This window comes from Schistocerca gregaria, chromosome 6 (assembly GCF_023897955.1).
Source record: "Schistocerca gregaria isolate iqSchGreg1 chromosome 6, iqSchGreg1.2, whole genome shotgun sequence".
NCBI classification, from domain to species: Eukaryota; Metazoa; Arthropoda; class Insecta; order Orthoptera; family Acrididae; genus Schistocerca; species Schistocerca gregaria.
In genome coordinates this window covers 123,142,874-123,167,349 of record NC_064925.1, presented here as the reverse complement: position 1 = coordinate 123,167,349, position 24,476 = coordinate 123,142,874, and positions in this window count along the sequence as shown.

Here is a 24,476-nt window from a genome sequence, read left to right as displayed (position 1 = left end):
TCGAATCCTGCCTCGGGCATGGATGTGTCTGACGTCCTTAGGTCAGTTAGGTTTAAGTAGTTCTAAGTTCTAGGGACTGATGACCTTAGAAGCTAAGTCCCATAGTCCTCAGAGCCCATTTGAACCATTTTTTTGTTGTACTAGACGACAGCACATAGCGCGAATTAAATTTTTGGTTGTACTCTATCCACATACAACGTTTGGTAACGATCTGAGGTTTTGGGTTTTATCTCTCCTGACTGACCATTCTGCTATTACTGTTTCTCTACTGGCAACAGAACACACCTCGCCTCCGTTTATGCTAGCTGGTGCGCCTCTAGTAATCAATTCCGTATTACATAGTAGTGTCCTGATGGTTTCGATCAGATAGTGTATAGTGTTAAATAATTAACTCTTTATAGGCGACAGATTACATGTTTTATGATTTAAGATTTTACTGTAGTCTCGCCGTTTACAAGGTCTTATTTTAACGCTGGGTACTACTAGACTTTTTTAGGCTCTCTCGGCGAAATTGATTGTTTATTTACTCGCACATGTGTAACAGATTGCTTGTATAACAAAGATGGCATGAAAACACAGGTGTTTGAAGAAATAGAAAATAAGTACTATTGGTACAGTTTTGGAGATGGTCATTGTAATTTAGAGTGAGGGGGTTGAAATAAAAGAGTGAACATATCGAGAGCAACAATACTAACACTCGCGTGATTGGAAGGGAGGACAATGACTACGGAAAAAAAGGTGCATTGAGTTAGAAGTTGTAACCTCCCCACAAAATAAAATATTTTCATTAATATTCTCATTTAGTGTAACCTCAAAACAGAAAAATTCCTAAACCTCTCAACAGTAAAAAAAAATATAATTATGTCGTTCACATTCAGTATAACCTACCAACAGGAAAATTGCGTAACGTATCAATAATAAAATGTGACTAATCTCTCAATAAAAAAATGTGGGTCACTTATAACCTTTCAATAATTGACACTCAATTTAACCTGGTAAATTTTGGACGTCAGCAATGCTGCGTCATGGCCTTGATACATCATTCTGAATAAACTGAAAAATCTTACCTTAATTAGATCGCCGGATAACGAGTATATATCTGCTCCTATAAGAAATTTTCCTGGTGCAGCTAAGTGCAATGCTGGCCGATAGATTCGTCTTATATAAAAGGAAAGAACTGATTTTTCTTTTCAATAATCGGGATGGCCAAGGATTGGAGAAATTAGTAAATTCTTTAAATTTAGATTAATGTCAAAAGTTACTTTTTATGAGAAAGATTATTATTAACAGATTTTTTAAAAACATTTACATGAGACTTGATGTAACAATACTACATATGCGCGAGGCTGCTTTTACCTTATCCTACAACGCTCAGGCTCTGTCATCGCTGCACACGACCGGCCCAGCCAACATGATACACCAGACACGACTGCTCGCTAGCAACAACTTACTCCTACTAAACACACATTTCTTACTGCAGTCAATACTGCTCTTTGGTCTCACATTCTCTTCTAGCTTACATATCGCAGGCAGCGCGTGAGCAATACATGGAAATTACATCAGCTCGATTGCGCTAGCAACAAATTCTTTAATTATGGACCTCTTATATATGTAAGAGGCAGAAACAAGAACGTCTGAGATCTCGGCAGTGAGTACCAAGGGCTCCATCAAAGGAAGAGTTGTCCGACATACAACCCAACCCACGCGTGTGTTTAATTCCATTATGTATTAGTTAAGCAGCAGTGTTTCCATGGAGGTTAGACAGCGTGAGAGGGTGGTGGGAAACTGAAATCTTTGTGCAAACCATCAGATGTGGTAGGATAGCTAAGATAGTGAACGCGTATCCAGATAAAAGGGAATGGGTCAAGTTGAATCTTTTATTCGATACAGTTTTTCTTCGACCAGAAGACTCAAAGTGGAATACTCTGATGTTTTCGTCCTTGTGCCCGAGAGTTGGTGAAGGGACTCTTTGCTTTTCTTAGAGTTACTACATTTATTATCATGTTCATGTCGAATCTCATTTCAATCTTCCATGGGGCTCGTTCTCCTCAGCGATGACCCTCCAATATACACACATAAACATTTTCTGATACGTGGCGGTATCGTCAGATTAGTATCTGCTCCAATCATGTTGATGTCAGCACCGCCTATTCTCGACGCCAGCTTGCAGTATGGACACCTAGACGGCAGATGGCAGCACTAGCATTGGAGGGTGTATTAAGTGTGTGGGGAAAAGCGGAAACAGTGAGGTCGTTGTCCCAATGCGGAAAAGAGGCAAATTATCTCATATCCAATACGGCATTATACTTGGCTTTAGGGCTAAGGACGTAAGTATTTCCGAAACGGCTAAGTTTCTAAACTGTTCATGTAGCACAGTGGTTAAAGTAGACCTTTATAACGGGTGGCAGGGACAAAGAATCAAGTGAAATTTTTTTAAGTGCGTTATCTGAAAAGTACATTGAGTAGTTAAACAGAGAACCGACTCGTGGCGATAACATATTAGACCTTCTGGTGACAAACAGACCCGAACTATTTGAAACAGTTAACGCAGAACAGGGAATGAGTGATCATAAAGCGGTTACTGCACCGATGATTTCAGCCGTAAATAGAAATATTAAAAAAAGGTAGGAAGACTTTTCTGTTTAGCAAAAGTGACAAAAAGCAGACTTCAGAGTACCTGACGGCTGAACACAAAAGTATTGTCTCAAGTACAGATAGTGTTCAGGGTCAGTGGACAATGTTCAAAACCATCGTGCAATATGTGTTAGATAAGTATGTGCCAAGCAAGATCGTAAGAGATGGAAAAGATCCACCGCGGTACAACAACCGAGTTAGAAAACTGCTGCGGAAGCAAAGGGAACTTCACAGCAAACACAAACATGGCCAAAGCCTTGAAGACAAACAAAAATTACGCGAAGCGAAATATAGTGTGAGGAGGGCTATGAAAGAGGCGTTCAATGAATTCGAAAGTACAAATGGCTCTGAGCACTATGGGACTCAACTGCTGTGGTTATTAGTTCCCTAGAACTTAGAACTACTTAAACCTAACTAACCTAAGGACATCACACACATCCATGCCCGAGGCAGGATTCGAACCTGCGAGTTCTATGTACTGACTTGTCAGAAAATCCTAAGAAATTTTGGTCTTATGTCAAAGCGGTAGGTGGATCAAAACAAAATGCCCAGACACTCTGTGACCAAAATGGTACTCAAACAGAGGATGACAGACTTAAGGGCCGAAATACTATACGTCTGTTTCCAAAGCTGTTTCACAGAGGAAGACTGCACTGTAGTTCCCTCTCTAGATTTTCGCACAGATGACAAATGGTAGATATCGAAATAGACGACAGAGGGATAGCAAAACAATTAAAATCCCTCAAAAGAGGGAAGGCCGCTGGACCTGATGGGATACCAGTTCGATTTCACACAGAGCACGCGAAGGAACTTGCCCCCCCTCCCCCTTCTTGCAGCGGTGTACTTAGGTCTCTAGAAGAGCGTAGCGTTCCAATGGATTGGATAAGGGCACAGGTCATTCCCGTTCCGAAGAAGGGACGTCGAACAGATGTGCAGAACTATAGACCTATATCTCTAACGTCGATCAGTTGTAGAATTTTGGAACACGTATAATGCTCGAGTATAATGACCTTTCTGGAGACTAGAAATCTATTCTGTAGGAATCAGCATGGGTTTCTCGCCATTCGTCCACGAGACTCAGAGGCCCAGAGACACGGGTTCCCAGGTAGATGCCGTGTTTCTTGACTTCCGAAAGGCGTTTGATGTAGTTGCCCACAATCGTTTAACGAACAAAGTAAGAGCACATGGACTATCAGACCAATTGTGTGATTGGATTGAAGAGTTCCTAGATAACAGAACACAGCATGTCATTCTCAATGGAGAGAAGTCTTCCGAAGTAAGAGTGATTTCAGGTGTGCCGCAGGGGAGTGTCGTAGGACCGTTGCTATTGACAATATACATAAATGACCTTGTGGATAACATCGGAAGTTCACTGAGGCTTTTTGCGGACGGTGCTGTGGTATATCGAGAGGTTGTAACTATGGGAAATTGTACTGAAATGCAGGAGGATCTGCAACGAATTGACGCTTGTTGCAGGGAATGGCAATTGAATCTCCATGTAGATAAGTGTAATGTGCTGCGAATACATCGAAAGAAAGATCCTTTATCATTTAGCTACAATGTAGCAGGTCAGCAACTGGAAGCAGTTAATTCCATAAATTATCTGGTTGTAGGCATTAGGAGTGATTTAAAATGGAATGATCATATAAAATTAATCGTCGGTAAAGCAGATGCCAGACTGAGATTCATTGGAATAATCCTAAGGAAATGCAATTCGAAAACAAAAGAAGTAGGTTACAGTACACTTGTTCGTTCACTGCTTGAATACTGCTCACCGTTATGGGATCAGTACCAGATAGGGTTGATAGAAGAGATAGAGAAGATTCAACGGAGAGCAACTGGCTTCGTTACAGGATCATTTAGTAATCGCGAAAGCGTTACGTAGATAAACTCCAGTGGAAGACTATGCAGGAGAGACGCTCAATAGCTCCGTACGGGCTTTTGTTGAATTTTCGAGAACATACCTTCACCGCGAAGTCAAACAGTATATTGCTCCCTCCTACGTACATCTCGCGAAGAGCCCATGAGGATAAAATCAGAGAGATTATTGCCCACACAGAGGCATACCGACAATCTTTCTTTCCACGAAAAATACGAGACTGGAAAAGAAGGGAGAACCGATAGAGGTACTCAGAGTACCCTCCGACACACACCGTTAGGTGGCTTGCGGAGTAAAGATGTAGATGTAGACGTAGATGCATGGAAAAATCAAGCTAACCAAACCCGGTGCGGGGCAAGTGTAGTGCACCACATGCCATAGATGACACGGGTGAACAGCAGCTGTGGAGATGTGTACGGGCGAATAGACGTGCAACTGTTGAGCAACTGATCGCGGATATGAAACATGGGGCTACCAACAGCGTCCCCTCAACGACCGTTGAGCGAACGTTGCTGCGTATGGGTCTCCGTATGCCAACGCCTGCTTCATGCACCCGTGCTGACTTTTGTTCAGTGGCGACGAAGATTGAAATTTGCACTCCAATACCGCAATTGGACATCCAGTGAGTGGCGACATGTGGCGCTTTCAGATGAATTACGTTTTATGTTCCTCGGACAGATGGCCTTTGGCGTGTACGGCGTGAAACCTCTGAAAGGAGCGAGTCCAAGCCAGAGGAGAGAGCCTTAAGGTCTGCGGAATGTTTCGTGGCATTCCCTGGATGATCTCGTCATTCTAGAAGGCACAATGGATCAAAAGAATTATGCGTCTATCTTTAGGGATCGTCTCTATGCAGTTTGTTTTTCCTGTGCACGATGGTACCTTTCTGCAGGACTACGCAAGAAGTCACACAGGTTGCAGTGTACGTCCGAGGATAGAAGAGCACGAGTTTACCTACTCTCCTGGCCACCAGACTCCTCAGATTTAAATCCAACCTAGAATCTGTGGGCTGTTCGCGTCGTGGACTCTCAACCGAGAAACCTAGCGCAGGTGGCCTCGTACTGGAGTCGGCATGGCTCCACATCCATGTAGGTACCTTCCAAAACCTCAATGACTCTCTTCCTCCACGTCTCGCAGCAGGCCGCGCTTCAAAAGTGGTTATTCAGGCTTTTGACAGGTGGTCACATTAATGTGCATCTTAATCAGTTTTCATTGCTGATGCTAGTGGCCATCATCAGGATGGAATTAACACAACACCTTGATAAAGACAACTTGTTTCAGTGTAAGGAGATGATAGTGGTGTCCGTTCACGAACTAACGCAGATATTTGACGTACCATTCGCTTCTGTTCAGCAGTATCTACAGCTTCCTCTTGTCCAACACATTTTTGAAGCGGTTTCATAATAATAATACATCGACGTTACTAATAGATACCGTAAAGTCCAAGCCAAGAGTCCACCACTACTGATCTAGGTAATGGCAAAAATGGTGCTAATTACTATTAAAGTGACCAGAAATGCTATTCTGCACGAACTATAGCTTCAGTCTTGTCCCCAAATCGAAGCAGTCCAGCAGTTCTGGCTATTTTCCATGTGGCTACCGAGGTCTAATTAAACTGTTACGAACAATGATGCTCTTGACCGTTTTGCTCCTCTGTGACATAACGATTTCCTGTCAACTAGACGTGAGCTTTGTGTGTGTTGAGGAAGCCATCACATGAGAACAGCACATATTACAGGAGTGATTACTAAACAATATATGTTTGTAGCATCTAGCTGCAGACGTTGTAACGCCTCAAATTTTTACGAGTTATACCTTGCATTGAAAGCTTAACTTGCCGTGGAGCCGGCAGGAGAGCAGATTTTGGTTCTCAGGCTGGCACAATTTACGCTGGCTGCTAGGCCGAGCGAGCCGTGTCCGTGAATAATGCTGCGTGCAATCTCAATGAATCTTAAGAAGTACTGTTAAATATTAATCGATATTTTTCATACTTAACATACTAAATTCTATGGATGAAACAACCATACCGTTAAAATTTCAAGCCAATAAATTCAATACTTTTGGAGATATAAATTTTTCCCTAAAACACATAATTACTGTGATGGCCTTGCGAAACTGTAATTGTACTATACTGTATTTACAAACAGTAGCAGTTGAAACTACAATCACGAGGAAAGGCTCATGCAGTCTAATTTTCTGGAATTTTCTTTAGTTTCATTACCACAGATTTCCTATATAATTACAAGTACTGTGGAAAATTATTACTTCATTGTTCTTTGATTACGTGAGTGTCTTGGAGAGACTGAGAGAGTGAATGAAGGAGATACGTAAAATGAGGATGTGGTATTTTATTGAAACTACATAAATGTATGTGTGAGAAAGTAGTTGTGTAATAGGGGAATTTGTTACGTATGTCCGAGTGAGCTTCATTTTGTAAAAGGGCAGTCAGTGGGGGCGCTGAATATTAAATTTATTAGTAAATATTTTGTGGAAGAAAATCGTATTTTGGTTTCTTAAATTTTTTTAGTTTCGGAATTACGAGTTTTCTACTATAATTACGTGTGGTTATCTGATTGGCTAAGATTAGAAATACGGAGAGCATTAGAAGTGATCGAGATGATCTGATTGGCTGCTTAACATATTACCGAAAAAGAACTCAGGATTTCCTGCTCTTTTGAGTAGGACTTTCTGCCTCAAATCTGGGATTCGAGAGAGTCGCTCTGCAACCGTCTTCTGGTTAATACCTAATTTAAATCGCTCTGATCAAATTTGTACCAAAATGAAGAAATTCGCTTCTTTGATCGGCTCGCGTGTCGTTGATGAGAAGTGACTACACTGCTGAATATTTTGTGGAAGTTAAAATCAAAAATGGTTCAAATGGCTCTGAGAACTATGTGACTTGACTTCTGAGGTCATCAGTCCCTTAGAACTTAGAACTACTTAAACCTAACTAACCTAAGGACATCACACACATCCATGCCCGAGGCAGGGTTCCAACCTGCGATCGTAGCGTGGAAGTTAGAGCTTTGTGAGTGGTTTACTTTAGGGGATATTCGCGTGTGAACATTTCACGCCATTCATAAACTCTGCGTGGCGTGTTTCGTGCAAATTGGGCATTAGGGCGATCACTTCATTACAAGAAGCCTACTAAACGACTGAACGTGTTAACACGCAAGTAGTCGTGGCTCAATGACTGTTTACGACGTTCAAAGTATCGGCTCTGACTAAATATCTTATGGCTGCTTTGAGACATGAACTTGTAAGAGAGACAGTCAGTAACATTGCATAATTGATCCAGGTATATTAAATACAGATTTGATAGCTATTTTCCATGTTTTAAAGACCATAAACCAACTTAAAGGAAATTTTAGAGTTTTTTTTCAAACGAGTCATGCAAGAATCCCGAAAACTCGATGGTTTAAATACCTTTCAGCCCATGGACTGGAGTTATGTGGCCTTTGCGTGGTAGATATTTAGTCCAATTTTAGCCAAGGCTGCTGTTGTCGGCCAAACCAGTATTTCCCTTCGCAGAGTGAATGGGCAGACGACGTGAAACCAATCCAGGTAGGTGGGCTGATTGTTTAATGGATAGTGAGAGAACAATCCGCTCCGCCGCAACGTTTATAAGCTCTTGATAGTCTGCCGAAGAAGTCTGGTATTCTGTTTCCTTAAAGTTATGTCAAACACAACACTATGACTTTCGTGTCGTATGTGATGTATAGGGACTTTCAAATAGATTAATCCAACTTCACAAAGATATTGATTCGTTCGCATCGAAATATTTTGAGTAATCGTGTGGCGATGCTTTGGCTTGAATGTGTTTGGTATTCTGTGAGAACGAGCTGTTTCTGGATGAGCGGTCTGGAAACGCCGCACGAGTGCAAGAGAGAGAGAGAGAGAGAGAGAGAGAGAGAGAGAGAGAGAGAGAGAGAGAGAGAGAGAGAGAGGGGGGGGGGGGGGGGGGGCAGAAGGGCTTGGGCAGTACAACCGTGGCATTCGGCCAGCAGCACAACTACTTGAGTATTGTCTAGGGCAGAGGCGAGTGTTACCTTGAAAGAAAAAAATCAAATGGCTCTGAGCACTATGGGACTTAACTTCTGAGGCCATCAGTCTCCTAGAACTTAGAACTACTTAAACCTAACTGACCTAAGGACATCACACAGACCCATGCCCAAGGCAGGATTCCAACCTGCGACCGTAGCGGTCGCGCGGTTCCAGACTGTAGTGCCTAGAACCGGTCGGCCACCCCGGCCGGCTTACCTTGTAAGAGCAGCAAGTCGTCTTACTTGGCGGTGGCTATGTAATGGGCAACCATGTATAAACCCGTCGGTTCCCCAGTGGGATTAACATAATTTTGAGAAGTGGTACAATCTATTTTGGTCGCATTTAAAAAATTCTTTGATAATGTTACTTACCGGCACCTCTCAAACTATTTTGTGTTAGTGGTGTCTTGTTCAAATCAAATGGCTCTGAGCACTATGGAACTTAACATCTATGCTCATCAGTCCCCTAGAACTTAGAACTACTTAAACCTAACTAGGCTAAGGACATCACACAACACCCAGTCATCACGAGGCAGAGAAAATCCCTGATTACGCCGGGAATCGAACCCGGGAGCCCCGGGCGCGGGAATCGAGAACTCTACCGCACGAGTGGTGTCTTAAAAATAATTTTGATGAAATGATTGTCGCATTTATGTCAAATAATACGTACCTACTACTTTGCAATGTTGTGCAACATGTTGCCAGCCTATTGTGAGACACACACAGAGAGAAGTAAGACAGCTTCGGATGACGAGGAACTTGCAGCATGGCACCTTGGTGACGTGGCTTGGAATCAGCCACATAAGAGGACGCCATTAGTAGAGATAGATAGCAATATATATGGTCAGACAAAATTTCCACGGCGGTGACGGGCCGAAACGCAAGACAGCAGATCCCTACCCCGTGTCGCGGAGAGCTGGAGACGCAGTGATGCGCAGGGTGGCCGCGCGGTTTAAGGCGCCATGTCACGGATTGCGCGGCCTCTCCCACCTGAGGTTCGGGTTCTCCCTCGGGCATGGGTGTGTGTGTTGTTCTTAGCATAAATTAATTTAACTAGTGTGGAAGTCTAGGGAACGATGACCTCAGCTGTTTGGTCCCTTAGTAATCCGCGCACATTTGAACATTTTGGAGACAGTCGCAAGAAGTAGGCCACCATGAGTGTACGCGTGTCGGTCGTAGGTACAACTCGTTACATTAATCTTATGAGTTCTAATTAAAAACAGAATAATCAACAGTAGCCTCCAGAGTCAAAATACCGAAAGCGATTTCATTTTCATTGGTTACAATCTATTTTATTGCTCATATTTCGTATTCGCGGTCCGTGAGCGTGAGATTGCGCATGTGTGCCGTAAATGCATTGTGGATGAGCTGCCTACAATTGCAGACTAGATATAATTGTGTAGTGAACTGTGAAGTGCAATGTATGTGACGACTCCAATGGATAAATGGAATTATATGACACTCTTTTTTAAAGCATGTAAACCGGTAACAGGGAATTCCCTTCACAATTCATCATTGCAGCTAAACCTATGCATACAAATCCGGCGAGTGCACAAGCAGCGCCTCCACTGCAGTGGAAGGGGAGTCATGTGAAAGGAGCAGGTCAGTAAATTTCACATCAACAAATGGTTCAAATGGCTCTGAGCGCTATGGGACTTAACTTCTGAGGCCATCAGTCTCCTAGAACTTAGAACTACTTAAACCTAACTGAGCTAAGGACATCACACAGACCCATGCCCGAGGCAGGATTCGAACCTGCGACCGTAGCAGCCGCGTGGTTCCGGACTGAAGCGCCTAGAACCGCTCGGCCACAACGGCCGGCTCACATCAACAACCGCGAAGTGTGACGGACCTGCTTGTCTACAACTACGATCCCGACGTGTGCAGTTGTTCTAGTACAAACAGAGACTGATATCCGCTCTTGCAATCGCAATAGGAGTATTTTATCGTATAATCTCTTTTGGATGCTTTTAAATAATTCCTTCACATTGTTCCTTGTCGCCGGCCAGGGTGGCCGAGCGGTTCTAGGCGCTACACTGTGTGTGATGTCTTTAGCTTATTTAGGTTTAAGTAATCAAAATATCCACGGGTGTACTGCCGGTCTGTAGTGTCCAACGGGCACAATATTTCGGCCATCAAACATGTCGCCATCATCAGGTGAACTGACGAACTGAGCTTCTGTGAACGTGCCGGCACGGAGATCCGTACGCTATGGCTGCTCAGGGGGAACTGGGCTCGGTCGCCCCGGCGGCCGATTTAAATACCCTCCGCCCGCGGCGCGCTCCCTCCGCCGTCCGCGCCCCGCGCTACGTTAGCGCGGTGGAACAGATTGCGACGGCGTCTGAGATGACTTCGGTGTGATGGCTCTGTCCGCCGTGGTCGTCACAACTATGCGTTTACTCGATTTACTCTTGATTAACCCAATCGCTGGTTCCCAAGCCTTGCTAAGATTATAGCCACAGTCACGGTTTATGAGGTCGTCATTGGTGCGAATTTCGATGGCCTCTCTAACAACGCTGTCGCAGTATCTCGACGTCTGTACCAGAATCCTCGTGCGGTCATACTCCATAGCGTGATTTTCCGACAAACAATGTTCAGCGACCGCCGACTTGCTCGGATACATCAGTCGAGTGTGCCTCTGGTGTTCACGGCATCGATCCTCGACGGTACGCATCGTCTGACCAATATACGACTTGCCACATTGACACGGAATCAGGAACACGCCAGCCTCCTCAAACCGAGGTCATCTTTGGCGCTCCCCACCAGTGCACGAGTTTTATTCGGAGGACAAAACACAGTTCCGACCCGGTGTTTCTTCAGAATGCGGGCGATTTTCCCCGAGAGTGCGCCTGTGTATGGAATAAATGCAGTGCCTACCTCCTCCCTCGTGACTTCATCCATCTCAACAGGTTGTGGTGCAGTGGTTGGGTGGAGAGCACGTTGGATCTGCCACTCTGAGTACCCATTTTTTCGAAATACAGTTCTCCGATGTTCCAATTCCTGGGGTAGACTCTCTGTGTCAGAGATAGTGCGCGCCCTATGTGCTAGAGTTTTAAGTACCCCATTCCTCTGTGAAGGGTGGTGGCAGCTGTCTGCGTGCAAATACAGATCAGCGTGTGTTGTCTTTCGATACACCCCATGACCTAGGGTGCCGTCAGCCCTTCTCCTGACCAAGACGTCAAGGAAAGGTAATTTACCCTCCGTTTCAGTCTCCATAGTGAATTTGATGTTGGGGTGTATGGAGTTTAGATGTGTAAGGAAGTCAAGGAGTTTATCCATACCATGTGGCCAGATGACGAACGAGTCGTCCACGTAACGGAAAAAGCAAGTAGGGTTCCATTCGGATGACGACAGGGCTTCCTCCTCGAAGTTCTCCATGTACAAATTCGCTACCACCGGTGAGAGTGGGCTACCCATGGCGACTCCCTCCGTTTGTTCATAGTTCGTAGTTCCCCCTGAGCAGCCATAGCGTACGGATCTCCGTGCTGGCACGTTCACAGGAGCTCAGTCCGTCAGTTCACCTGATGATGGCGACATGTTTGATCGCCGAAATATTGTGCCCGTTGGACACTGTAGACCGGCAGTACATCCGTGGATATTTTGATTATCAAATACGCCGGGAGAAACTCAAGAATCAGATATAAGTAGTTCTAAGTTCTAGGGGACTGATGACCTCAGAAGTTAAGGCGCATAGTGCTCAGAGCCATTTTTTTTTGTTCCTTGTCGGTACCTGTGTAATATTTTGATTCTGAGGGCGTTACAGTGTAGTCCTTGTATCACTTTAGTAAAGGTTACCAGTGTGTGCTTGATGTAAATTTATGGTACTTAAATCGTTTAGTTTTTACTACTGAGTAAGGGCCCAGTAGTTCACCGCTAGCGAACCGCGGACTCCTTATCCGTCTGGAATACATGAATGAAGATAGAACCGAGAGTTGAATTTTAGCATAAGACAATTAGTTTTATATTTTCAAAAGATTTATCCTATTTCAAGAAGGTATATCTTTTACGTATGTTCATAAACTTGATGTACTTTTTCCAACTACGTTTAGGATCAACAATTTCGTTTACTTTTGATAGTAGTAAAACTTACCCTCCACCGGACGCACTACAAACATCTAGGCGAGGCCACTCGGGGTAGCCTCGCGGGCTGAGACGCCTTGTCGCGGTCCGTCCGGCTTCCCCCGTCGGAGGTTCGAGTCCTATCTCGGGCATGGGTGTGTGTTTTGTCCATAGCGTAAGTCAGTTTAAGTTAGATTAAGTACTGTTTAGGCTTAGGGAACGATGGCCTGACCAGTTTGGTCCCATAAGATCTTACCGCAAATTTCCATCTAGACGACAGTAAAACTTTCCCTCAGATTTGCGAGCTTGTCGGGAATTACAGCATTCAGTGCAGTTCCTACCTGACGCTGCGGCTCACCCAAAATTTTGAGAAGGAAATGCACTGCGCAGTTGACTACAACATATTATGAGAGCCGGAAGCGTTAATGTTTGGTCAGGACAACTCAGTGACTTCGAACGTGGAATAGTCGTTGGATGTCACCCAAGTAACGAATTCATCAGGATAGCCTACTGAGTCTGCACAAGTCGACTGTTGGTGATGCGATTGTGAAGAGGAAATGTGAAGGAACAAACACAGCTAAAACAAGACCCTTCCAGAAGGAAGGGCGTGGATATAAAAAAAAAATCACCTGCAATCAGCGTAAGGAATCACTTGTGAGTTCCAAAGTGCTACTAACAGTCCGGCTAGCATAACGACAGCAGATAGGGAATTAAAAAAAAAAAAATTATGCAGTGGCCGAGCGTCTCCTCTTAAGCCACATAATTCCGACAAGCGATACTTTAGGTCGCATAAAGAGCGACGCTGCTTGCAGTGGATGGCTGGAAACGACCAATTTGGAGTGGTGAATCATGCTGTACCGTGTGGCAATTGGATGAAAGAGTTCGGATTTACCGAATGTCTTGTGAACTTACCTGTTTTCACCAGCTTGACATTGCACCCAGTCATAAAACAGTGTGTCTCAGACCATGGTTCTCGGACAATAAAATTATTGGTAAGGACTGGCCTTCCCAGTGTCCCGAACTGAAGCTATTGGAACATCTTCAAGAAGAATTAAAGCATCGTGTCCTCTCCAGACCCCAGTGTCCAACATCACTAACTTTTCTACTTTCGGCTCTTCAGGATGAATTGGATGCCGTTCCTTCACAGAGATCCAGACACTTCATTGAAAAGTGTTCCTATCACGGTTAGACTCGTCATTCAGACGTAGGGATTCACCCCATATTAATGCAAGAACAGAAGATTTGTTTTAACGCCCCTTCGACATCGAGATCATTATGACAGAGCAAAAGCTCGGATTGTTTCAAGAATGGAAAAGTAAATCATCCGTGCCAAGCAACCATCCCGGCATTTGCCCGGAGCGATTTAGGGAAATCATGGAAAACCTAAATCTAGATGACCGGATGCAAGTTTGAATTGACGTCCTCCCCAATGCGAATCCAGTTTGCTAACCACTGGGCCAACTCGCTCGGTCCCGTATTAATGTCTACTAACAAGATTCGGAGTTCTTTTGATCATGTAATGTAGATGAGTTCTTTCTTTGAGCGAGGTGGCGAACTGATCACCGCACTGCACCCGCATTGATTAAAATCCGTCTCTGGCCGTCCAGAGTTACGTTTTGCGTGATTTCCCTAAATCGCTCAAGGCTAGTGAGAGGATGGTTCCTTTCAAAGTGCACTGTCGATTTCCTTCTGTATCCTTGAGACATCCAAAGCTTGTGCTCCGTCTATAACGACCTCGATGTCGGTTGGAAGCTAAACCTTATCTTTCCTTCCTTTACGGGACCATTCACAAAATAATATCTTCCCCATTTTACCAAGACGGCCAGTGTGTGTTGCGAGATTCATACGCGCATATGGCTATCGTTTAGGCAGCTCAGTGTTACTAACTGCTCTTACATGCGGGTGTCAGTGACACTCCGTCTTGTTGGACAATAAAATCTTTTCGCAGTCTTGGGAAATGTCGGATGTCTAACATACCCAACTTATGTGAACGAGTGTGCAAGGGGCCTAGCTGCAACAGCGACACCGCTACCGGGAACCAGATGAAATGGCAACTTACACTTGACGCAAAGCTAAATTTTGGTTCAACAACACCTTTCCACCTCAATTCATGTAGGAGAAGTGAAATCGAATGACTAAGATGATCGTCTTCATGTGCTTATGAGTGGAAAACCTAATTTGCGAATTTCCATTGTAAAATCAAATTTGCTCAGGATTCTGGACCTACCGATGGTTGCTGAAGTGTAGGAACTACGGATGAAGAGATCAGAATAATTTTAATATTTACCAGGTAATATTATTTTAAAAAGAGCTAAGATGGCGTGGAAAGTTAAATGGAACAGCTCGTTTTGTTCAAATTTGCTTCGTGGCCCAGCTAGAGCGGAGGAAGGCATATGAGTGGTGCCACTTTAGAATATACGATCTAAAAGCGTGGAAGTGAGAAATGCGCCACCGCAAAGAAAGCTGTGAGAGAGATATCATCGGTAAGGTTAGCTGTGTGGCCTACACTATGTGATTAAAGTATCCGGACACCCTCAAAAACATACGATTTTCACATTAGGTGCATTGTGCTGCCACCTACTACCAGGTACTCCATATCAGCGACTTCAATAATTATATACCGAGTGAGAGCAGAATTTGACACTTCGAACGTGGTCAGGTGATAGGGTGTCACTTGTGTCATACGTCTGTACCCGAGATTTCCACACACCTAAACATCCCTAGGCCCACTGTTTACGTAGTGATAGTGAAGTGGAAACGTGAAGGGACACGTTCAGCACATAAACGTTCAGACCGACCTCGTCTGTTGACTGACAGAGAACGCTGACAGTTGAATAGGGTCGTAATGTGTAATAGGCAGACATCTATCCAGACCATCGCACAGGAATTCCAAACTGCATCAGCATCCACTGCAAGCACTATGGCAGTTAGAAGGGAGGTAAGAAAACGTGGATTTCATAGTCGAGCGGCTGCTCATAAGCCACACATCAGGCCGGTAAATTCCAAATGACGCCTCGCTTGGTGGAAGGAGAGGAAACATTGGACGATTGAACAGTGGAAAAACGTTGTGTGGAGTGACGAATCGTTGGCGATCCGATGGCAGAGTGTGGGTATGGAGAATGCCCGATTAACGCCATCTTCCAACAGTAAAATTCGGAAGCGGCGTTGTTATGATGTATTTTTCATGGCGGTGGGGGTGGGGGTGGGGGGGGGGGGAAGGGGGGGTTGCATCACTTGTTGTTTTGCGTGGTACTATCACAGCACAGGCCTACGTTGATGTTTTAAGACCTTCTTGCTTCCCACTGTTGAAGAGCAATTCGGGTGTGGCGATTGCATCTTTCAACACCATCGAGCACCTGTTCACATAATGCACGGAATGTGGCGGAGTGGTTACTCGACAATAACACCCGTGTAATGGACTGGCCTGCACAGTTATGATCTGCATCCTACAGAACATATTTGGGATGTATCGGAACGCCGACTTCGTGCCAGGCCTCACCGACCAACATCGATACTTCTCCTCAGTGCAGCACTCCGTGAAGAATGGGCTGCCATTCCGCAAGAAACCTTCCAGTACCTGATTGAACGAATGCCAGCGAGAGTGGAAGCTGTCATCAAGCCTAAGGTTGGGCCAACACCATACTGAATTTCAGGGTTACCGTTGGAGGGCACCAGGAACTTGTAAGTCATTTTCAGCCAGGTGTCCGGATACTTTTGACCACATAGTGTATGTTTCACTGGTGGAGATACCCCACTTATGCTATCAGACTACCGGGGACACATTGTCCATCTAGTCTTAGGCGGTTTCTCTTTTGTCCTTTTGGTTTTGGAACGTTTGTGAAGTCTCCGCGGAAGTCTACCGCCATCTTAACAAGCATCTTAGTCTAACCTCCGCCGGCCGGGGATGAGATGTGTGTAAATGGTGTCAGCTATCACGTCGCGACGGGAGAAAATACTGACGGTCACTGCGATCGCTGATATTAAGCGCACACGCAGTCTACTCTGCGAACCGTCTGCACACCAAACTACTTTGCTAAGAGTTGTCGCATATGCAACTCCCTTCACTCTGATCTCATTTACCCTCAGGGACAATATTCCCCCTCTTTCTCTCAGAGCACTTCCTCCCGCTTTTTACTAATTAGGATTCCCTTGGGGCTGGACAAACTTTTTAATCTTTTGTAATCTTTTAAGTTCTTAATCCTGTGGAGAAAAGGAAATAACAACGGAGAATTCGGTGTTATTCCACTCTGTAAAAGCTGCCTCGCAATTCTTTTGTGGTTGAGGTTCCATACACACAAAAATTAACTCATTTTATGCGTCTCTGTTACTTGTCTGTGGGCTTCCCCCTGTAAATAATTCTGGAAACCCTTTTTCGCTGAAACGGCTGTTGTACGTTCTGTTATTCAATGCCATCCTGGTCAGGGAGACATGAAGATCTTTCAGGTAAGCAATCATTTATCTGGAGACAACCGGCGGAAGTTACAGTTAGAACAGCAGGTCAGATACTTACGATCAATAGTATTCCACCATTTCAATTTGCTATCTCTTTAAAAGATAATTTTAAAACTACGACAGCCAAGCTAAAGTAATTACACATAACTGATTGACCAATTCATACAGTATAACAACTGTTTACATACAGGTGTTAAAACTATTAAAATATAAAACTGAATGAAAATTTCAATATTTCGCTGTAGCTCTATTTATTTAAGTCGATTAGAGACTCACATAGCCGAATTGACATTTTATAAGATGCATCTTCTGGTGTATATCTGTACAGAAAATTATATGAATTAATATTTTGATAATGAGTAAATGAAGTTATCTGCGATATATTAAATTAATGCGTAACAAGGAAGAAAATCTTATTTATGTAGTCAGGAAACAAGCTGTGGATCACATACACCCCACAAAGACTTCGATTTACTTCATAGTTTCAGTATCCGGACGGCAGCCACCACACATGCTCCGGAAACTCTCTTGACACCTCGTAGTTTGTATTGATAGCCGTTACGATTACTATTATGTTAGGGACAAACATATATAAGCGTGTCGGCTCCCGGTAAATTTCATTTTCAGCATAAGATGCTTCCTTTCGATAACGTGCCCCTAAAAGATGAAATTAATTTTTCAGTGTAGTTGAAAGTATTGATTTTATTAATTTTCGTCACTAACTTTATTTTCATTCTTCAGTCGCTCCAGGACCCAGTATTAACCTGCATAATATTTACGAGGAACATCGTCTGTTGCTTGGCATAGGGTCACAGGAATATATTTTAATCGATAAACTCAACTCCGTCCAAACAGGCCGTGAAGGCACAACGGTAGCGACCGACCGCCGTGTCGTCCTCAGCCCGCAGGTGTCACTCGATGCAGTTATGGAGGGGCATGAGGTCAGTTTACGAGACCGGAGCCGCTACTTCTCAGTCAAGTAGCTACTCACTTTCCCTTACAAGGGCTTAGTGATCCCCATTTGTCCATAACGCTCGGCAGACCGAATGGTTACCCATCCAAGTGCTAGTAAAGCCCAACAGCGCTTAACTTCCGTGATCTGACTGGAACGACAAGGCCTTTGGCATTTTAATCGATAAAGTGATGACAATTCCTGATTTGAACGCAAGTCAGTCCCGTTTTTGGCCCACGTTACATCGGATAATTGATGATGGTTTTAGCAACTGAAAAAGGCTGGGAACTTTGCCTAGCCGCGCCAACTGTTACTCCGCGGTTTTCTGTAATAACTTCGTATATTATGTGGCATATCGTTCGTAAGTAACCATGTATTAGTATGAAATTAAAAATATTATTTATAAAATACGTATAGGCTCGCTCTCTGTATGGCGTATGTGATCTACACATAGCTTCCTGACTCGATGAATAATATTTTCTTCCTTGTTTAAGTCTATTCACTCTGTAATTTAAGCTATCTCGGATAACTTTATTTCCCCTTATCAAAATACTAATTTATAAAATTTTCTGTACAGGTATACACCCGAAGATGCAGCTTAAAAGTTGTGAAACCGGTTGTGTGAATCTGTAATCGACTTAAATAAATGCAGCCACAGAAGCCTATTGGACTTTTCATTTAGTTTTATATTTTAATAATTTTAACACCTATGTGTAAACACCTGTTATACTGTATGGGTTGGTCAATCAGTTATGTATAACTCTATAATGTTGAGATTGAGATAGTCGTACCTAGCTTTCATTTAATACTTGCGTCTTGGGTTGCTGACTCGGTGGTAAACCACTTACAAATCATCCAACATTATATAAAACAGCCGCCACGATATGAAGTGCAGCCTCTTCTTTCCTCAGATTACTATCTGATAGTTAACTGCAGCTCTCTCCGTTACTGTTACAGACTGTATATGAAGCGTGTGTTTGTGTACTTCTTACATGAGACTATCTTAATAATACGTCTGGTGGTACTTAAAGGAAAACAAAATTTATTGTGCTTGTTACATCACCTCATTACAGAATGGCTGGCGCAAACTCAAGTACTACAAGAAAAATTACAGCTTTTTCATTTGACGTCGTTAGCCAACTAACGACATCGGCCAAGCCTGGAACAAGTGTTGTGTTTCCAACAGTTACGACCCTTCTTTGCTAGCTTCACGACCGAAACTTTTCGTGTATTTTACGAACAACTTGATTGGTTTAGATGAAGTAGTTACACGAAACCTATGCAGTGTGACAATTTTACGCATGAAAAGGTCAGTTTTATTTTCCTCGGACTTTGAGAGTTGCAGGGCGGTAGCGATACCTAGTCCTCAATTCCATCTTTTAACTCGTTCTTTCTTTTGAATTTGTATTCTAAAGCCACCTTTGTTTCTTCCACTCGTTCCAGCTGTTCCTTCCAGTTTTGTATATGTACTTATGCTTTGTTATTTTCTGCAAAAATATTCAGTTCTTCTTTGATATTTTCTTTATGAATCCTATCCAGCATAGTGCATCCTATGACTGATCGTAAAAATGATATTTGAGCCTCCTGAACATGGAAAGGATCTTTTCATAACTGCAGTACAGTAGGCCACGTATATTATAGAATTTCATTTTTGACTCTTTCTGTATTTTTTGATGTTCCGCCTATTACGCCATTGTCGGATATAGTCTGGTATCTCTGTAATATAATATTTACATCTTTACCTTCGTACAAACAAACATAGCTCTTTAGGCAATTGAAGTGTCTAATTTATTCCAAAAATCTGATCTCCAGTAAGATTTTAGCTTTGCACTGCGTATTTACCATGAGATGCCACTGTCTTAGTTAGGTTTAATAATGTCTTAAAATTATAATTCTCCCACTTATAATTAAAACATGGACTGGTTTTTGTAGTTATTTTTCATCATTTACTATTAATTTAATGTTGTCAGCACTTAATAGTATGTTAATATTTTTATTTAAGTTTTTATGACGCTTTTTTCATTTTTAGATGGCATAATCTTTTTAAATCTTAAAGAGAGTAGACGAGAAAATAAACCGTTGCCTTACACCTTGGCATATTAAAATGCTTCCCCCTGTGTAACTGGGATGTCAGGTATAATACAATGTCCGAAAAAGAATTAATTGACCTGTAAACACAACGCCAGTTCTATCCGATGACGGCATATGTCGCCTATAAAGACGGATCGACTTCGATCCGATGACGGCATATGTTACCTGGGGGATAGTAGATACACTTATAATGATTTCAGTGTCGCCCGCAAACAGACAGCGCAGAGGCATACCTACCAGAGCGCCATCTGTGTCTACCTTTTAATAGAGAATATTGAAAGCCAGAAGGCTCAGTGTGGTGCAAAAGTGTGAAGCAAGTATGCAACCATGCCACAGAAACTTCCTACGGCCCAAAAAGCGAGTTTGAAAGGGGTAAAACTGTGGCTTCTGACTGGCCGCATGGTCCTCTTGGAGTATTTCCACACAAGTTGGATGTGCTGCGTCAATTGTGCGACGACTCTGGTACCAGTGGTCAGTGAACGTTCTCGCACCCGTCGATGGGGTTCTGGACGTCTACGCAGCACAGGCGGCCGCCAGAATCACCGTCTTTTAATGACCACAGTGGTAGATCGTACGGACCCGCCAGGTTAGCCGAGAGCGCTAATGCACTGCTTCCTGCACACGGGTAGGAACGCTGGCCCTGGATCGAATCCGCCCGGCGGATTAACGAGGGCGGCCGGTGTGCCGGCCAGCCTGGATGTGGTTTTTAGGCGGTTTTCCACATCCCCCAAGGTGAATACTGGGCTGGTCCCCACATTCCGCCTCAGTTACACGGCTTGCAGACATTTGAACACTTTCGCACTATTCCATGGATTACACTAGTTGCAGACAGTGTGGTATACTAATTCTATCCCAGGGGGGGGGGGGGGGGAGTGGGGGTACGGGGTGGCGGCAGGAAGAGCATCCGGCCAACCCTTAAACTAACATTGCCAAATCTGACCCTGCCTAACTGTGGGAAAAGGCACAAGTGAAAGAAGAAGAAGAAGAAGTGGTAGATTGTATGGCCTTGTGAGTTCAGACGTGTCATCAAGAATTGTTGCGAAACGGCTGTTAGATGTGGGACTATGGGCACACACACCTCTAGTCCATCTTCCACTCACGACACAGCATCGACATTCGTGCTTCGGCTGGTGTCGTCAGAGGACCACTTGGAAGATGAAATGGCTCACTGTGGTCTTCAGCGATGAAAGCAGATTCTGCCTGCACACAAGTGACGGTCATCTGCAAGTACGACAAAGACCTGGTGAACGCTCTGTCGCGGAGGGCATTCATCCAAGACATACTGACCCCACCACAGCCCTTACGGTCCTGGGTGCGATTCGCTACAACTCTACATCCTCCTTGGTGTTTCTGGATGGGGCACTAACCAGCTCCCCATTCGAGTAGAACGTTCTCAGACCTATTCTTTTGACGTTCTTGCAAAAGGATGGTGACGTGTTGTTCGAACAGGGTGGAACGTCCCCTTAGAAAAATTTAACCCCTTACGTTATTTGATTTTCAAACAGCTGAGCAGAACTGAACGTCCTCAGACATTTCTCTCTTTACTTATTCTGATCAACACTAAACTGACACACAATATTTTTAGCGCAACGCAATCTGACTTTCAATAATCCCTACAAAAAATGGCCCTGACTACCAATAACCTATACCTTTCATGAATCACTTACCACACAAAAATCTTCGTTACTCGAACTACTGAAATACAGCGAGCGCCAATACTGCCAGCTAAATAAAAGATTTTAACTACTGAAGGCACTAACTACTGATAGGCATAGTTAGCAAATGAAAGATTTTGATACAGAACAATGGATTTACCTTAATAATGTTAAAAAAATGGTACATATGGCTCTGAGCACTATGGGACTTAACGTCTGAGGTCGTCAGTCCCTTAGAACGTAGAACTACTTAAACCTAACTAACCTGAGGACATCACACACATCCTTGCCCGAGACAGGATTCGAACCTGCGACCGTAGCGGTCGCGCGATTCCAGACTGTAGCGCTCCGCCATCCGGCAGGCTAATAATGTTCAAAAGTTCATCATATCCAGTATTACAAATTTACTGTTTCTGATGAACACGCGTCCAGATCGTCGGCTCTCAAAATTCTGCCACCTCTCTCCCCGCATCCACCACTGCTGGCGGCTCACCTCCAACTGCGAAACGCTACGCGCTGTTTACATCCAACTGCCCAACACTACAACAGCGAATATTCCAACAATGCCAACCAGCCACAGACTGCACACAGCACAGCCAGTGATTTTCATACAGAGCGCTACGTGATGTTACCACATAAAAACCCAAACAGCCTAGTTCAAGGGTAATGCTTCCCCTCACACTGCCTGAGAAATTCAATTTGCTCTACAAGACGTGCAGCACCTTCCCTGGGCAGGAGAATCTACGGACTGGCGTCCAGTCGAGCACATGTGGGATATGATGGGATAAGAAGTGACTCGTACAACACATCGACCAACAACTCTTACATAACTTCGTGAATAAATCGAGTAAGCGTGGTATAGCATATCCCAGGACGGTGTTCACCATCTGTATGATCGACTGGATGGCAAAGTCAGCGCCTGCATTGCCACCTGTGGAGGCTACACCACGTACCAATATGGATGTTTCAGCGTGGGTTGTTGCCTCAGAACCGCTTGTACTGCTGATCTGTAAACGTAATCATTTCATGTGCTCCTTATGCAGTGTTGCAAACAATAAATCTTCGAGTGAACTGGAAACCTCTAGAAAGGGTGCACTATTTTCTTTCTGGGAGTGTGTAATTTCCATCATACAGACTCTTGATGAAGTTTATTACACTACTGGCCATTAAAATTGCTAGACCAAGAAGAAATGCAGGTGATAAACGGGTATTCATTGGACAATATATTATACTAGCCCTGACATGTGACAACATTTTCACTCAATTTGGGTGCAAAGATCTTGAGAAACGAGTACACAGAACAACTAGCTCTGGCCATAATAACGGCCTTGATACGCCTGGGCATTGAGTCAACCGGAGCTTGGATGGCGTGTACAGGTGCAGCTACCCATACAGCTTCAACACGATACCACAGTTCATCAAGAGTAGTGACTGGCGTATTGTGACGAGCCAGTTGCTCGGCCACCATTGGCCAGACGTTTTCAGTTGGTGAGAGATCTGGAGAATGTGCTGGCCAGCGCAGCTGTCGAACATTTTCTGTATCCAGAAAGGCCCGTACAGGACGTGCAACATGATGTCGTGAATTATCCTGCTGAAATGTTGGGTTTCGCAGGGATCGAATGAAGGGTAGAGCCACGGTTCTTAACACATCTGAAATGTAACGTCCACTGTCCATAGTGCCGTCAATGCGAACAAGAGGTGACCGAGACGTGTAACCAATGCCACCCCAGGCCATCACGCCGGGTGATACGCCAGTATGGCGATGACGAATACACGCTTCCAATATGCGTCCACCGCGATGTCGCCAAACACGGATGAGACCATGATGATGCTCTACCCAGAACTTGGATTCATCCGAAAAAATGAGGTTTCTCCATTCGTGCACCCAGGTTTGTCGTTGAGTACACCATCGCAGGCGCTCCTGTCTGTGATACAGCGTCAAGGGTAACCGCAGCCATGGTCTCCGAGCTGATAGTCCATGCTGCTGCAAACGCCGTCGAACTGTTCGTGCAGATGGTTGTTGTCTTACAAACGTTCCCATCTGTTGACTCAGCGATCGAGACATGGCTGCACGATTTGTTACAGCCGTGCTGATAAGATGCCTGTCATATCGACTGCTAGTGATACGAGGCCGTTGGGATCCAGTACGGCTTTCCGTATTACCCTTATGAACCCACCGATTCCATATTCCGGAAACAGTCATTGGATGTCGACCACGAGAGCAGCAGTGTCTTGATACGACAAACCGCAATGGCGATAGGCTGCAATCCGACCTTTATCAAAGTCGAAAACGGGATGGTATGCATTTCTACTCCTTACATCAGGCATCACAACAACGTTTTACCAGGCAACGCCGGTCAACTGCTGTTTGTGTATGAGAAATCGGTTGGAAACTGTCCTCATGTCAGCACGTTGCAGGTGTCGCCACCGGCGCAAACCTTGTGTGAATGCTCTGAAAATCTAATAATTTGCATATCACAGCATCTTCTTCCTGTCGGTTAAATTTCGCGTCTGTAGCACGTCATCTTCGCGGTATATCAATTTTAATGGCCAGTAGTGTAAGTGAGGGGGGTATCCTCATTTTGGCATGCTTTCTTGCAGCATGCAAAATTTTACATAACTTTTATATCTTGTTTCATTGTTGTTGTATGTCAATTGATATCCAGTACAGATCGAAAAGTCGCCTTGTATACATGTTCGTAAGTTTTAGGTAG